Genomic DNA, 17,285 nt, shown 5'->3' on the forward strand with positions numbered 1-17,285 from the left:
TGCCCACCAACCTGCTGTCGTGCATGGGATGTGCAAGTAAGAGCATTTTTAAAAGAATTTAGGCATCAATATTTTGATGTCTCTTTCAGAGGATGATGTCTATTTGGCAAAGAAAGACTATGGAAGCCATCCTAGGACAGGAACAAGACCTCAAGAAATGAACACCCTGGACAGCAATGTCCTGTGACTTCAGCTCTGAAGTATCTTGGGAGGATGATCCCCAGGGCACATCTCTTTCACATCCATCTGGTGTCACTGCCCTGGTGATAGCCAATAACTGTGGGCCAATGGGTTCCTTGAGCTGATCCCACCAGCACTGTGCACAGGGTTAAGGTTGGATATTAGGAAAAACTCTCTGAAAGAGTGTGGATGGAGTGACACAGCTGCCCAGGGAGGCAGCTCACAGTCCCTGGAGGTGTTCCAGAACCACGGAGATGTGGCACCGAAGGACATGGGCAGCACAGTGGGTATGGGTTGGGGTTGGACTTGATCTCAATGGTCTTTTCCGATCTTAATGATTCTATGATTTTAGCAGGTCTTAGGTCTTTTGAAAATTTTCATCCGCTGGAAATACATGAGTCACTGATGCTTGAACTCAGAAACTTTGCATAAAGCCTTTAAGACCTAAGACTCAAAACAACCGATTAGTGACCTCTGCAATACCACCTTAGCTTCCAGCTGAGCAAGCTCTCTTCTTTGGCACTGAAGCATCTTAAACTAAGGTTTTAACTTTCCCCCGAAGAAAACTGAATTAATCAATTCCTCCTCGGCATTGAAATAAAGCTCTCTTTCTGCTAGGTGGGTCAAAAATGCACAATCTATTTCAACTGTTCTGTTCCCATGAATTCTATTACAATACATTGCAAAAGGGAAGATTACAGAGAAGGCAGAGCCAGCGGCATGCCTTGCTTTATGAGGGGGAAAAAACACACACACAATTTATTTTTCATTGCTTTATGATGAATATGAATTCAATTACATGCAGAGAAGAACTGCGGTAGTCAGGCAGAATTATACTCAGCTAGTAACAAATATAATAGCTTTTAACAAGGAGAGCTTATCATCAAGGTTCAGACAAGCTTGAGCCCATGTTGCACCTGATGAACCTGCAAAAGGAGACAATGGCTATCAGAGCTGAGAATTAATCTCTCATCTCCTTGCACTGAGGAGAGGGGAAGGGAAGGGAAGGGAAGGGAAGGGAAGGGAAGGGAAGGGAAGGGAAGGGAAGGGAAGGGAAGGGAAGGGAAGGGAAGGGAAGGGAAGGGAAGGGAAGGGAAGGGAAGGGAAGGGAAGGGAAGGGAAGGGAAGGGAAGGGAAGGGAAGGGAAGGGAAGGGAAGGGAAGGCCTCAGTCACAGCCAGTTCTCTAAGCACACTATTGGGCACCAGGGAGCAGCTAGACCATCCCTTGGGACATAAACACACACAACAAAAGCAACTCAGAAACATGCTCATCTCCTTCCCTGTTGCTGTTGTTTTTCCCACCAGATGAAATGTATCTCTTCCTGCTCCTTGTTATCATTTCCAACAGTGTCTAGTTAAGTTTGTTCACAAAACCTACATGCCAGACAACTGTCATATGCTATGCATTAACCTCACACACATTGCGAGCCTCCCAGATTGCCACTGGTGCTTGTGCTACATAATGTGCCCAGGATTCTGTCTTCCAGGTTGCTCTCACATTGTTTCTTGGGATGCTTAGCAACTCCAGATCAGAAAAGTTATGCTAATGCAACATGCCAAGCACCCACATCCAGCCCTTTCTCAGGGAGCAGGCATAACAAGATTACACATCATTAGGTAGTTCCTAACAAAGCAGTTACAAGCCATGAGTCCACCTAACCCAACATTGCTTCTAAGTCAGAAGACCCCAAAACTTCACGAGTGTGGGCAAAAACATACACAAGTGTGCTGTTGCCTGTCCAAACTGAACATAAAGCAGAGCTTGTATTTTGTGCAGATGCAGCTATTTAGGGCTTAATCCTGCAGCAGCAGTGGTGCTGGACTCAGATCCTAAAGGATGCTGATGGAATCAGCTTCCCAGAAGCCAGTCCTGCCATATACAGGCAGTACACACAAGGCTTTCTACGTTTCAACAAAATGTTATTTCTGGAGCAGCTGCCTGGGAAGGGATGCTAAAATCTTGCCTAATAGTAAAAATAAACATTAAATATTTTCTTGCTATTTTTCATCAAAACATTCTGTGGTTTATTTGTGGGTTAAGCATCACATCTTCCAGTAAGGTCGGTGTTGCTACTCAGAGGCAGGAGAAATGTGATCATTGCATTTGCTGGCCAAACTTATGAATCAAGACAGAGCAAATCTCATACAAAATCCCAACATCTGTTCTCCTTCATCCCCATTTATCTGTTCCCAGCATCTGTTCTCCTTCATCCCTATCTTTCTCATCAGCTGAAACGCAGCATGGCAATACTGCAGCTATGAAACAGCAACTGCTCGCTCGCTGCTCAGAGAACACTGCCAAGCTTGTTTCTTCACTCTAAGGAAGAAGGTGCTTATCTCCATTCCTATCCAGGTGGAGCTGTCTAGCCCAGGGCCTCCATCCCACCCAGAGCATCAGGGTGAGCAGAGCTGGGCTCTGCCGTGAGCGCTGGAACCAGACTGTGGCAGCAGACAAAACCCAGAGGTTGAATCCTGACATCTGCTCACCAGGCTTGATTGAAAGTGGAGGAATTATATTAAATTACCTGATTACGTGAAGGCTGAGAAATGATAGTAGGTATTACAGCCAAGGCTGAACAAGAGCTTGGCAGTTCCCGTCTCTACAGGAGGAGTGGGAGTTTTGCCCTGGTAATAACAAGCTTTGCAAGTTCCTTCTCTTTAGAGAATTTTCTTTTTTCTTCTTTTTTTTTTTTTTTACTGAAGATGGAGAAGAAAACATACAAATTGCACATAATAAGTGGAACACAGAAAAAGAACCAGCTGTACTCGCAGATGTTACAATACAACCAAAGGTGCTTCTCTATTTTCTCTCCTTCTTAGAATAGGCCATATATGTCTGATGAATAATGCAAGAGATTTCCTCTATAGAACTATTAGCAGGCAGCCCTTCCTGACCTGTCTTTAATCACACTCAGCACTCAGCAGGCCTGGAAGGGAAGGGAAGGCAACACCACTCTTACCAGGCGATCCCAGTGGGTAGCAGTCACCCCAATCCTTCTCAACTGTAACGCTTCAGTGTGAGGAAAATCCATGAGCAGCTCTATGGGCTTTGTTCCTCACCTGGGCCAAAGCTTGGGTTAAAGTCAACAGATGTTTTGCATCTCAGTTGAATGCAGTCAGCATTTACAAATGATGTTTGTAAGGAGAAGCTTTTGCTTAATTATATAGACTTGTTCAATTGAACTCATAAAATCACAATCATAGAAAATCCCAAGTTGGAAGGGACCCATAAGGATCATGGAGTCCATACTCCTATTCAGGGATGGTGATGCTTCAGATTCATATTTGTGCACATTCATGGAGATCCAGAGACTCTCACTCACTTGCAGAAGGCTAACAGTGGTAGATCTGACCCTATCAGCCTAATAGATACAGAGAATTTATTTTGACTGTCAGGTATCAAGCAGTGCAGATGGTGGTGCTGCAAGTACCACGAACACTGCGTAAGCCTATTAATCAAGGCTGGAACCCAATCTTTTCCCAGAAACTAATGTTTACGGAAGTATTTGGGAAGCTCTGCAGATGGACAGATTAAAAAAAGAATAAGAGTTTGGCTATGTTGAATCTCCCAAAGAGAAGAGTTTGGCTATGCTAAAAGGGATTCAGTTTTTGCAAATAAAAAAGCTAGATGGTTTCTCCTAGTCCATCCAGTGCTGCCCAGCCCAGGAGACGACATGGTGCAGCACTGCAGGAGCTTTGTGCAAAGCAAAAGGAAATTAAACGTGAGTCATAGGTAAGTGTCAGAGAACATTGCAAACCCAAGTTCCCATTCATCAGAAGATCTGATTACCTTAATGTGCTTTGTTTAGAAGCATTTCTACATACATAAATCAAAAGGTTCCGCTATGCCTTGTTGAGCTGTTGCAGCAGCACAGCAGCTCACCTCTCCTGCACAGGTTCAGCCCAGACACCATCAGCCCACAGTCTGCTGCCATCCCTCTGCTCTCCCAGCCAGCCTCTGAGCCCTGGCCCATGCCTTCAGGGCATGAAAACCCTCACAGCACCTGGGCAGCAGAAAGGTGGCTCACAGCATTGTACCCCAGCTCCCGAGGCACTGGGCCAGCTCTGGCCAGTACAGAGAAACCCTGAATTAACAGAAAATGACATGTTTTGATTTGGTTTAATACGCTGAGATAGTTTGATCTGGATCCGCCAGGCAGGAATGATGCATTTCGTTCAAATCTTCTTGACAAAACAGAAACGTCTACGAGTTTCCTTTAAAATCAATTTTTTCCATGGAAAAAAATTGATCTTTTTACAGAAAATGCATTTTCTCTATCTAGAAACACGTGAGTACCCCTAATTATCGGTGAGTTTGATAACAAACTTCTTGTGAGCTCTAATCTGAACTGCAGTAAAGTCATTTTCAATCCCCTTACTCACTGCAACCCAGAGCCATAAAATGGTGTAAAACACAGCTAGGGAGAATCATTCAGAGCCCCCACTCACTGCTGCCTACAAACTGGGATGGACAGGCACAAGAGCAGCCTTACACAAATGATGCTCACAACTGACCCCGGTCCCCCAACAACAACCACGTGCAGCTCTGCTGCCAGTGCCCCATGTGTTCCTCCTGTTTCCTTATTTCCCTTCCAGGCATCAGCAGCAAGTTCAGAAGAAAAAGATGTGCCCAGGTTGGAGGAAGGGGGGGGAGCTGATCTTAAGTATGTCTTGAAAAATATAAATAAAGTTTCCCACTCCCATGACGGTTCATATATTTGTCAACAGGTCTTTATGGGAATGTGGTAAAGAAGATTTCTGATGCCTCGTAGTGACATATATTCCCAGTGAGGAACAAAGTTTGAACCAATTTTTGAGTTTTAAAATTATTGAGAGGAGGGATTAGCATGGCCAAGAATAACTGTGTATGGAAGGAAATTGATTTCTGGCCTGCTAATAATTTATTTTACATTCTTCATAATCATATTCCAAAAAGCATATATTCCACAGCAATAAATAGTTCCAACGACTCTCCTCATTTACTCTCCCCATTGCATTCTTCGGACTTGCTTAATTTCATAGCCCAAGGCTGCTGTGGGATTTGGGTGAATAACATATTGTGCCTATTAGAGACATGAAGCCATCCAAATGCTGCCAGCATGGGGCATCCTACCACAACAGCTCCTAGGTCACCCTATAGGAAGCTCTCTCCTGCTCCTTAACAAGCATTTTAATTTGGTCTGTCTGTGTAGCATTCAGCTGTTTCTACAACCAGCCCTTCCATGCCAGCTTCTGCTTTCTGTTTTTACTCCCATCCTTATCCCTCTGGGTGGAAAACTGCAGGATTGAAATCCTTTATGAACTCCAAGAGTTGTAAATTCATGTTCAATTTATTGTTAAATACGTGTCTGATATGAAAATGAAATGGTATTTAAAGATGTTACTCAATTCTGAACTTTTAAAGCAGCCCTGGGAAGAAATGTGGGATGAACACAAAACTTTCTGACTTCCAAGTGAGGTCACCAACATTAGTGTTCCATCTTTTCTTTGTTGTTTTCAGGCTTTCATTGAAACTATCTAACATTTCATCTAACAGATTAATAAATAAATAAATAAATAATAAAAAGCACTGTATTTAGATAACTTCCTTGCCAGATACCTCTGAGCCATGATTTTGAAACATCTCCAATGGTCACGACTGGCAAAGGCAAAGAATGCAGCAAATTAGGGCTTTCTTCCTCCATATCGATTCATCTGCAAAACATGCAGCCACCTGCATTATCAGAAGCGAGAAGGCAATCATCAACAGGGTGAAAACTGCCCCCAAACAGCCGACCTCAGGGATAAGCTCAGATTTTTCTGAAAGAAGGATGGATAGCCATAGGGAGTAGGAAAAAACTCCTTTTACCAGCACGCTGCGTCCTGAGCATTGCCTCTACCCACAGCCCATGTCAGAGAGCCCTCATTGGGCAGAAGGACACAAGGACCTCAGACATAACCTGGACTTTTGAGGAAGCCAGATTGAGCACAGGGTGGGAGGCTGCATTCCCACGCACCTGAGGGCTGAAGCTGGTGGAGATGACATGGCCCCAGGATCTTAAATCCCATTACCTTTCACCACAGCAAATGGGACCTGTAGTACAGCCTGCTCAGGAGGGCGTGATGGATGTGCAGGTTTGAGGCTGGGGATGCTGCAGGCTGCTGCTCCCAGGACAGCTGAGCCACAGAAAGCGTTAACACAGCTCCCGTACTTCACTTTATGCTGTGAAATGAATGTTATTCTCAGGGGCTGCAATAAGGTTGTAACAAGCTTAAATACTTCATTAATGAGGGCTCTGTAAGTACCACAGAGACAAACAAGATTTGAGAGGGGCAGAAGCCTTTGTGCTTTCCTCTTCTCCACTGGGGAGAATTTCAACTCGCTGTCCAATTTGCAATTGCTAACAGAAAATTTTGCACGTGGAAATGGATTTGCTTGCACAGTTTGTGCCTCCATCTAATTGTTTTTAAACTTTGCATCCTGGGAAGAATTAGCAATCATGTTTTAGCAGATCTCTGTTCTTAATGTCTCTGAGTTTTTGGGGGATTTTCTTCATGTAATATCCCATATGTTCTGATTGTTTTCAGGGGAACACAGTCGAGTTATCTCTAACAAATACCTGTTAAATCACAGAGCACATCAATCCACTGGCCAAAGCATTTGCAGTCTGTTATAGAAGTTATGACATACCTTTTGCTAATGGGGAAAATGATGCCAGGAATAAACACAAGTCTTGCTAATGTGATTGTTTTATTCTTCTAAACTATACTTGCAAACACATTATTTTCTTAAGGTTTTTTCTTTTGTTTGTTTTTTTGCTTGTTTTTTTTTAATTTTAAAGTAAGAAGGAATGAGAAAGCAAGAACAGAAGGACGTCTGAATAAGACTGCCAAGGCTCAATGGTTCCATGGAGCCACTCCTTCACAGTTTGCTAGAACGGGTTCGGTGCTGCTGGGGAAATGGAGGTGCATGAGCAATTTCTACCACCTTCCTCATTCCTCTCCTGCTATAACCTTATAACACTTCCAGGCCTGACTGCTAGCAATAGCTGCCCACAGCCAAACATCACGCTGCCGTCCAGGATGTGTCCTTACCACCCACTCTGACACACCAATCCCATTGAATTCTGCTTTGATGTCCCCTTGGGGACCTTAAGAGTGAGATATAGGGGACAGATCTTTGAAACATTTAGTCTATTGTGGCAATAGGAAAATCCTGAACTATTTAAACTGTTGTGCTTAAAAATAATGTTGGCTCGGTTTTTGAAGTCCTCTTAAATCCTCCTACTTGGGAGAGGATAAAAATATCCCACCGCACCTGCTTACCTCAACCATTTCCAACAGCCACTGCCTCCTGAGAAGAGCTCCTTCAAGATGTTGCCTCCTTAACTGCTTTGTCCTGACGTTGCACAGGTTGGAGATTTTGGGATTTAGGCAATGTGCACCAAAACAAAGAAAAGGCCTTTGAGCTGGAGGCGCTTGTGTACAATGGAAGTGCAGCTTGCCCCTGCAACATTCATCCCTTTGGTTATGCTTCCACAAAAGCCTCCTAACTCATTCCCTTCAAGGGAAAATGTTTTTCTTTCCATAGCTCTATTGTAGGCTTGTAATCAAAAGTAGGCTCCTTAAAACTGAAGCCTGACCCTAACATCTGTTAGCCCTTCTAATATCAGCGAAAACAGGGCATGAAGTGCTTTAAATCAGAGCTTCATTCCCCGGAATAAGGAGGATCGTCCCTTTCTGGTCAAAAGTCACAGATGGCAGATGTTCAGTTTTATCCCCTTTGGCCACTGGCAATGGCAGATTCAGAGCTGCGACAAAGCGCTAAGGCTCCGCACCAGCTCTTAGCTCTGGGAAATACCGGCTGTCTGCTCTCATTCATTCTCTTGAAGCAATCTTTAATCTTCCCAAAGTCCCCTTCAGGCTCTCTGTTCCAAGGCCGCAGCTAGAAGAATGGCTTCACACAAAACCCAGAGCACAGTGCAACCTCAAGGCACTGAGTGAAAAAGTGAACACAACAAATGTAATAATAGTCATAAAATAAAAAAAAAAAAGCAATCTACCACAAAATCGAAGTGGTTACCAAAATCCCCACCCACTGAGCCATTTGTTCTACTCACTCCTCTGAACACTGAAGCCAAAGTCCTGTGCTTCCTCCCTTCATCTTTCTTCATTCCTCAGTGAACTCTTATTGCAACAGAAGCATCAGCCTTGGACTCATCAAGCTACTGGGTTAGCAGCAGGTCATGCACTGTACGGCAGCTGGCACTTCCCATCCATTTCACCTACCTCCATCCTGCTGATAGCCAATCTGTGATGGAGTTTATGATCACGGTGCTCCAACCATCTTTGTCTGAAGCTTGGAATGCCATGAGTCAAGGCTTTCTGCCTACAACAAAAGGGAGAAGGCCTGTGAGCTCCAGTAGCGTGAATTACAGAAGGCTCTTGTGCACACCTTGCACACTTTTCACATGCCTGCTTGAATAAGATCCTGCCATGAATATTGCTACTGACCTTAGATTTAAAAGCTAACTTGCTTTTCTTCCTTTTCTGACAGATATAATCCAGGGCTAAAGGAAAACAGAGAACAAGAGCTTGGAGAAATTTGCAAGCTGGCAGATCCACAGGTGAAGGACCAAAACAGACCTGAACTGCTAACCAGACTCCTGGAGTCATCTGAGGAGAGGCAGAATCAGCAGAGATGACATTACTCACAGATCCCTCCTGATGCCTTAAATAATTCATAGCAAACACTGGGACATAAAGACCAGAAGTCCCATGAGGAGGCATGTGGCATTGTTTTTGCTCATTAGGGTGAGTCACACAACACACATTATTACATAAAGCGGGATGTCTCATTAATTACATCTGTCTGGGGGCTATAGTGTACCAGTGCCTGGAAGAGCTACGGGAGACTCAGTCCTTGTCCTCATCATTCCAGAAAGTCCTACAGTGCCTCTCTGCAAGAAACCACCATCACTTCCACCCAGCTGCCAGCTGGGCTCTGGCTCCCAGCACCCTCACTGTGGTTCTGCCTGTGGGTGCCAGTGTGCATTCCCCAGCGAGGTCCCTTTTCTGCCAAACTGTCCCCCCAAGGACATGGATCTCCTCATGCTCACCCACAGCAAGGCACAGAGAGGGAAAACCCACCCTGAGCCAAACTCACGTCGCTGCCATCCACACTGAGAAAACAACAGGCTGAAGGAGGAGCTGTAATAAAATGGTGTTTGAAATAGGAAGCAGTGCTGCACTGTGGCTTCCAGGGAGAGGGGAAGCGGAGCATTGCAACAGCAACTGCCAGCATTTGCCCATGCAGACAGGTGGTGGCTGTGCCTGCCAGCTGCATCAGGAACCTCAGGATCCACTCCTCCTAACACATCCATGAGCATCCAGGAGGACCAGCCCTGTTGGCAGGGACAGCAGTGCAAAGGGGTGCAGTGCCATCCGCTTCACTTCTGTCACCTGCAGGTCCCCAGATAAGCCTGAATGTTCAGTAAGTAAGAGAAGGTTGTCTCACAGCTCCCTCCTACCTTTCAACAAGGAAAGCTGCTACAGGAGGCATACGCCTCTTTGCCAGCCCATACTGCAGGAGCCCCCTGTGGTTCAGTTATACGGGGTGGACTAAAACCCCCCAGATCCCTTGCAGCCCCCTTTGTGCCCTCCTACAGCACTGCAGGTGGGGCTGTGCCTGGTGGAGGATACTTGTACCCCGCAGTGATGTGAGACAGATCAGAGACAGGAAGGGGAATTTGATTTTGCTGTTTGGCACAAAAGAGGATCACAGAAATAAGTCAGAGGATCTCTGAGATCCACACTAACGTAACCTTCCTGAGAAGTACTCAGTCTTGTGCTTGATTGCATCCAGATCACCAAAATACTGCTGCCAGCAGACAGTGCTTGTTGCCTCCACAGAAAACACAGGAGTTACTGGTGGGGAGAAGGGAAAGGTCAGGGAACATCCTCACACGTTTTCCTCTCTAACAGTTAGTTCTTGTGACTATATCAATATGCAGTAGCAATGACAGGGACAGATGATCTGGAACTCCCTGCATTATTCATACACAGAGAAAGAGGAGGCAGCTATTGTGAGAAGTATCTGCTGGCGTGTTTAATATACAAGACTCTAAACCTCAATGCACTGCTGCAGATGATGCTGTATTGAAATGCAGCTAACCTATTGAGAAGTCTCACATTGAACAGGGTATGTTTCCAAAGTTCAAACACTCCAACATACTCCAGGATTGGAAATAGGATATTAAGAACAGGTTGGGGGAAAGAAAAAGAAAAAAAAAAAAAAGGTAGATTTGGGGAGAGGAAGAGGTGGATTTGGGAGCTCTACCAGCTCCCAGTTGTCCCAGTTAGGGCTTCAGCCCCCATGAGACACCCTTACCATCACACAAACAAAAGCACTGCTGCACATCTCACAAGTGGGAAGTGCTTCCTTACTCTCCTTTGAGCTCACAAGATATCACCCACTGGAGCCTGCCTTGCCCAAGATGAGCAGCTCACCCCAGCACTCCAAATGCCAGATTCTCATCCTGTCATTGCATGAAACAAAGTCTATACATAGCTCCAGTTTGCCTTCTGGAAAGGGCTTTCATCCTCCATCTCACGCTCAGTCTCATGAGTAGGAAAACAAACAGTGAGATTCCTCTACAGCAACAGAGCAGCAGAAAAAAGAACAGAGAGATCTCCCTCCTCCATGTACCCCCAAATAACCACGCTGCACCGGATCATGGCACAGCCCAATGAAAGAATGAGTAATGCAGAGGCAGTGCCCCAAGTTCTGTAGTAACCAAATCTCAGGGAGACTTTATCCTAAACTCTTCAGCATCCAGTGACTAAGCAACACATGTAAAAGCATGCCCTAATGCTCACAGATATAAGGAGGCCAGGAGACACGAGTTTTCTCCTTTTGCTATGTTAGGGTTTAATAGAATTATATGGTCTTTAGTTTACCTTGCCATGCAGGCACATTAAACATGGATTTCTCTAAAGCTCGAACATCACACGATACCCAAACAACCTTGTCATTGCAATTTTGCACATTTTTCCTCTTTTGTGTATCTGTGAGTTCTGACTGCGGTAAAATTTCATCTCAGCCCACTGCCATCTGGAGCAAGGTTCGGTCTCAGACATGAGCATAATAGGAAAGGATATTTCTGGGGAGTGGTGGGAAGGTTAATCATGTGAATGCTTAGAGCTGGTGATCTCTTTCAGTATCTCACTGTGAAGCGTTGTATGATCTGGACCCATCAAGACAGAGTAACTGGAAAGACAGAAAGAGCTTTGAGATCTGATTGGTACTGGGGTCTACAAATCCTTAGTCATCACAGCAGGAAGATTCACCCTAAATGATTTTCAGTTTGGAGTTACCCTGATTTATCCAGGAGTGACCTACACCACCTGCAGAGTGTCAGAAGAAGACTCAGCCACTGCAGGGACTCGGCAGCTCCCAGCTCTGGGTCTGCTCACTCTCAAGGGACAAAGACAGATGGTGCTGAGATGGGTTCGCTCCAGATTACCTGTTAGGCTTCACAGGGAGCATCAAAACCTTAATTATCAGGATTCAAAAGGAACACCAGAGGATGCCTTGCAACCTCCTGCCACCAAGAGAACAGGTAGCACCCAATGCTTTGCACTGCTCAGACATCACACCATCTTTCCACACTGCCTGTTGGATACAGGCTGGGTCACTCTCTGCTGGCATCAGCAGTGCATGGCACTTCCTTGAGTGGCTCCAGTCCTCTGACAACATCCTTCACCCATTTTAGTGCTCGTGCTCTTTCTGCCTTGCAAGGTTGCCCCCCAGCACTCCATAGGGCAGAGATCAGAGAGGAGAAGAGGAAGAGTGATGCTCAGAGATTTCTCAGACCCGTGTCAGGCAGCCTGTTTACTTCTGCTGGGTGTAGCTGGAGATGTTTGGATGCTTTTTATATGACTTGACATCTACCCCTCAAACAACAGATCCTGCATCCCCAAAAAGGCCAGACAGACATATTATCTTCTGATGCTATTTCCAGCATTGTCCGGCAGACACCGCTGGGGAAGAAGAGCAGCTGCAGCTGGGGCAGGTTTACAAGCTGTTACTGGGCTGCCCGTTCCAGGCGATGCCTGTCAGGTCTGCGTGAGCTGGGCTCCTGTAATCAGCCAAAGCTGTTGTTTGTTAGCCCCTCGCGGTCTCTTGACTTTTCATCTTGATTAAAGAGCACGCCAAACGGCAGGATTAGCAAGGCAGGCATCCCAATCCTTTTGCTGCTCCTGAAATCCAGTCGCCTGCCTACCGCACACGTGCTCATCCTCAGGGCTAACAATTAGTGGCACCAGCTGCTAGCCTGGATGCCAGGGCCAGGAGCTATTAGTGCACAGACCATTAGCTTTAAAAGGCATTTGGAACTTCTGAACGTATTAGGGTTCTTATGACTGACGGACAGTACGGCCATATGTGGCTCACTGTTTTTTCTGTCAATATATTTCACCAAAACAGTGTTGGGTTATCAGAACGATTTAGGTGGAGTACTTGGGAAGACATCTTACCAAGAGGACGGAGTACTGCATTCAGTTGAGTAATTGTTACCTGCTTAAATTAACTTATTGGCACCCTTCTTCCAAGTCAGGAACGGCAATGGGTTGCTTGAATGGCTGGATATTGGGACTCTATTTTTAGCCCTGCCATTTGCCCACCTAATGATTCCAGGGAAGTCATTTCAATTCTTTATGCTTCAGCAACCCCATCTGTAAGATGGCAATGATGAGCTCATACCACAGGACTTGGAGATCTGTGCCTGTAAAACAATATAATAAAACTTTGGATTCCCATTACTGTTTAAAGCTGAGGTGGGGAGGAAGCCCCACGGGTCTTTGCATAGTTTGCAGCAGTACCTACATGGATTTTTTCAAATCTTGCATTCCCACTTGCACGTCATTTGAAGCCAGTGACAAAAGAGAAGAGACAGAGCTCCAGGCTGGTTGCTCTGCACGTTGTGGCAGTGGGTGCAGACACGAGGAGGCCACTCAGCCCCCTGGCCATTGCCCTCGACCCACAGAGATGAGCCAGGTTGCAGAGCAGAGCGCTGACTCTAAATCAAGTTAAAAGCCAGACTGCCTTACCAGCCTCAGCCCACTGCAATCCAACCACAGAGAGCTTTTCCCATTACTTTCCCAGCTTTTTGTTTAAAGCAGAGCTGTCATGGAATTTGGAGTTCAAACACAAGACCTCTTCAAAAGTCTTTAAAAGAGATTTTATAATGTGATGTTCTGATGAAATTTCCAGGCCTTCTTGCTTCATACAGCTGGCGAACACCAGCAAAATTCTTTTATCATTTTTTAAAATGTTTGAATATAATATAATAATATAATCCCATAGCTGGATTCTTGAAATGCATACATTACGTCAGTAACATAAAAACTGGTCTTTTTATCTCGGGTCTGCCAGATTTTCAGGCTCAGGACAGTTCTTCTGCCATTTGAAAGGGCTCTCCCCTTAGTTAGACACATGCGTCCCTCTACTTACCCAGATGGTTTCCTCCTCCAAGCTAGAATAATGTATTTAAATTTATCCAATGGCTTCCATGACTCAGATTTCCCATAGCTGGAAGGTTTCTAGCCGTCCTCTGCTCCACCTGCTCAGATGTTGAAGCAGCCCTCTCACTGGCTCACAACCTGCAATTCTGTGCTTCATCAGTGAAGTGTGACTGCTGTCAGGGCAGGGGGAGGCTTTTAGCTATTTTAGTGTATCATGAAGCAGTTCTAGAGCAGCTTCATGTTCATATAACCCATGGTCTGAAGCTTAGTCCCTCGTAGTCCTGGAAAGAAACTTTTAGAGGTTTGTTTCTTCTGGAGAGGAAGGGTATGTCCTGAAAGCCATCATTTAGTGATAGGATAAGAAGTAATGGCTTTAAGTTGCACCAGAGGAGGTTCAGATAACATACTAGGGAAAATTTCTTCTCAGAAGGAGTGGTGCTGCACTGGCACAGGCTGCCCAGGGAGGTGGTAGAGTCGCCATCCCTGGAGATATTCAAGAAACATGGAGATGTGGCACTGAAAGACATGATAACTGGGCATAGTGGGATGAGTTTAATTTGGGGATCTTAGCGGTCTTTTCCAACCTGAATGGTTCCATGATTCCATGATTAAAGCCTTCTGATTAGACCAATGGATAACCAAAATTTCACTCCATCCCAAGCCTCCATTCCCCAGATATTTCTTACTAAACCACACTTCCTATCCAACAGCAAACTCATTCAGCCACTACAGCACACAACAACTTTGCTGTCTATATAATCAGATAATTTTCTGGTTTGGACAATATGACAGAAATGCAGATCCTTGCATACTGGTATTTTATCATTTGCCTCAATTTCTTTGAGACAACAGGCAATGATTTCAAATAGCACATCAATGATCAAGACATCCTTCTTTACTGGTGTTCACTGGGACCTGAGATCCTATGCTACACAGACCATTTTGAAAATGCTACCTGGTGCATTCCAACTCACTGGAGTCCCTCTGTAGACAACACATCTTTGGATAAAAGCATCCCAAATAATACTGATGTTCAAGAAATCCTTCGAAATTGCTGGCAGGCATGAGTGGTGGCTCATCATAGCCTGGATCAGCTGAAAGCTGGAGAAGCAGCTGAGGAAGGATGTTGTGATATGATCAGGCTCACAGAGGAGAGAAGCTAGATAGGAACAAAGGCAAGAGGCTGCATAGGCTTCAAAGCTGCTGGGTTAAGCTGTTAGATTGGTTTTATAAAACATATGTTGGAGTTTAAGAAGAGAGAAGAGTACTGAGCTACAGGGTTCTGTGCTGCCATCATCTTCCATGGGCTATTCCCAACCATCACAGAAGTCCCAGACATTTGAAATCCCTGTTCTGGTTCAGCCCAGACACCACAGGGCACTGAATGCACAAAATTCAAGCAAGAACCTGCTTGAGAGAAGAAAAAACAATGACCAGCGAAGTCTTTGCCTCAGTGGCCCAACAACACTCACAGTATGGCACAGATCACTGCAACCAGGCAAGCTGTATCGGCCACCTTCTGAAAGATCAACAAGCTATGTGGTGTCTCGGAGCAGGAACACAAATGAAAAATAAATGCACATTGGAAAACTAAGCCTCTTGTCATAAAAGACAACATAGGGAAGGAAGATTGGCAAGGGCAAACAGTCAAGCAGTTAATTACAGAGTAAATTAACTCTCCAACCATGTACATAATCAGACAGGAAACATTATAAGCTTAAGCCAGCAGTTTCAGTAACAAGATTTTGACAAAATTCCCATTTATCATCCCTGGGCTTAGGCAGTGAAGTTGTGCTTGAATGTCTCAAAATGGAACTGTAGTTCTCTACAACATTGTCACCAAAGCCCTCGCACTTAACTGGGTTTTGAGGAACAGACATTGAGCCAAATGCAGGAGGAAAATAATAAAATAACACCTTCAAAATCACTGCTAATTGTCAGAAGCATTTCACAGCAGGGCCCTGGGTCCTTCCTTCAGCGCAGAGCTGTGAGGTGTTCCGGCCATGGATCAGGACTCTAAGGGGAAGATGACCCTGGAGCATAAGACCCTGATGTCATTTGTCACGAAACCTTGAGACAAAAAAGGACTTAACTTTTCCATGGTAAATTGCTTCACAATTTGAGACATCCAGGGCCAGATTTGTAGATGTGAACGTAGCAAAGGCCATGAAAATCAGCTAGAGAGATGAGTGCTGTAAACAAATAAATAATCAGCCTCATCAATTTTCAAGTTCAGAACAAGAAATCTCAGTGGAAATTTTTCACAGCTCTTCTGTGCCTCAGTTCTCCGACTGGAAAACAAGAGGATGTATGATGCTTCTGGGTCATTCTTACATAAAATAAAATCACGACCAAAAAGCTCAGGCACCACAGAGAAGCACAGTTAGGGAGCAGTTAGGAATCTGGATCCCACACAGTGTCTGTGAAGGACCCAGAAGAACAGGGAGAAATTTGGCTCACGAAGCAAAACATCAGAAGAGCTTGCTGGTTGCCACCAGCTGGGCCAAATTATACTTATATACTGCCTGTTAGATCGACATGGAATGAAGTGGGGGAAATGAAACATTGGTCAGGAGCTTACCCCAGAGCACCTGATCCCTGCTGGGTGTGAGGAGCTGGTGCTGATGTGGGGTCAGCATTATTCTTCCCTGGGGCTGAAGCTTCCATCTTCACCTGCAGCATGCTGCGTGCCAGCCAACAACGAGCTGCCTGATGGAGGAAGGACAGTCAGCACACGGCACCAGGCTCAGAACCATAGCAAGGGTGCACCCAGAAAAGCCCCAGAGGGTGGGAAACATGTCTGTAGCCCTCTGGTGCACTGTGAGTATGGGTTGTTTTTCTGCAGCAGCAGCAAAAGAACCAAATAAAATCTTTCTTTATTAGTTGAGAGGAGCCCTCAGCAGCCTGAGGACAAGTGTGCAGTTTTTGTCAGCCTGCCTGAGGAACATTTAAGGCTTTCAATATCAATGTGTCATTTCTGAAAACAGCCCATCACAGGGGTGAGTTGTCCAAACAAGCCTTCATGGCTGTTATCAGTGTCTCAGTGCATTTCTCCGTCCCCAAAGCAGCTCCCTAGGCTGCTGGCTCTGGCTGCAGGCTGCTGGCTGCAAGTGCTGGGACCACCTCAGCAATGGCAATCCCACGGTTGCTGCTAGTGGAATGAATCTGCACACACTGCCCCAAAAGCTGCCTGCCCATGTAATCCTTCCTCCCAGACATCAAAGCACAGCAGGCTGGGGATACCAGAAGACAAAGCCCTGTGGCCCAAAAAGCTATAGTGGGCCAATGCCAAGAGATTGCTCTTAGGAATATGAAGCAGCAACACAGGAGCTTGGAACTGTATGGTTTGGCATTACCAGCTGTTCCTTTTTTTGGTTGTTGTTGAAGCTTTTTATGTCTTATAAAGGAATTTTACCTGGATTCACTCTTAAGCTGCAGTCACGCACCTCCCTCAGAAATTGTAATTGGACTTTAACCAATTTGTCAAGGCCAAAATAGCTTCCTGTATCTTGAATACAGGCATTTCACCAAGTAATCCAAAGACTGCTCTACTTCTCTGTTGACAGAAAAGGTTTTTATAACGCCATGGATTTTGCTGGCT

At 45.3% G+C, this 17,285-nt stretch overlaps 1 protein-coding gene across 20 annotated transcripts in view; it reads right to left on the reverse strand.

Annotated features, from left to right (window-relative positions):
* Nucleotides 1–931: 931 nt before the first annotated feature.
* LOC116235146 (uncharacterized) overlaps nucleotides 932–17,285 on the reverse strand; it is a 98,921-nt gene continuing 82,567 nt past the window's right edge. For 10 of the 20 annotated variants that reach the window (XR_016471905.1, XR_016471895.1, XR_016471900.1 and 7 more), the window contains 3 exons: nucleotides 16,266–16,393; nucleotides 7,487–8,549; nucleotides 1,284–5,894 (listed from right to left, as the gene is read on the reverse strand). The gene's annotated coding sequence lies outside the window, so the exon portion shown is untranslated. Of the gene's footprint in view, nucleotides 1,107–1,283; nucleotides 5,895–6,141; nucleotides 6,384–7,486; nucleotides 8,550–15,485; nucleotides 15,718–16,265; nucleotides 16,394–17,285 lie in introns of those variants that run through there. The other 10 variants (XR_016471896.1, XR_016471906.1, XR_016471904.1 and 7 more) reach the window with 10 other exon arrangements.

The sequence above is a fragment of the Phasianus colchicus genome, chromosome 17, assembly GCF_987193195.1.
Source record: "Phasianus colchicus chromosome 17, bPhaCol1.hap1.1, whole genome shotgun sequence".
NCBI lineage: Eukaryota > Metazoa > Chordata > Aves > Galliformes > Phasianidae > Phasianus > Phasianus colchicus.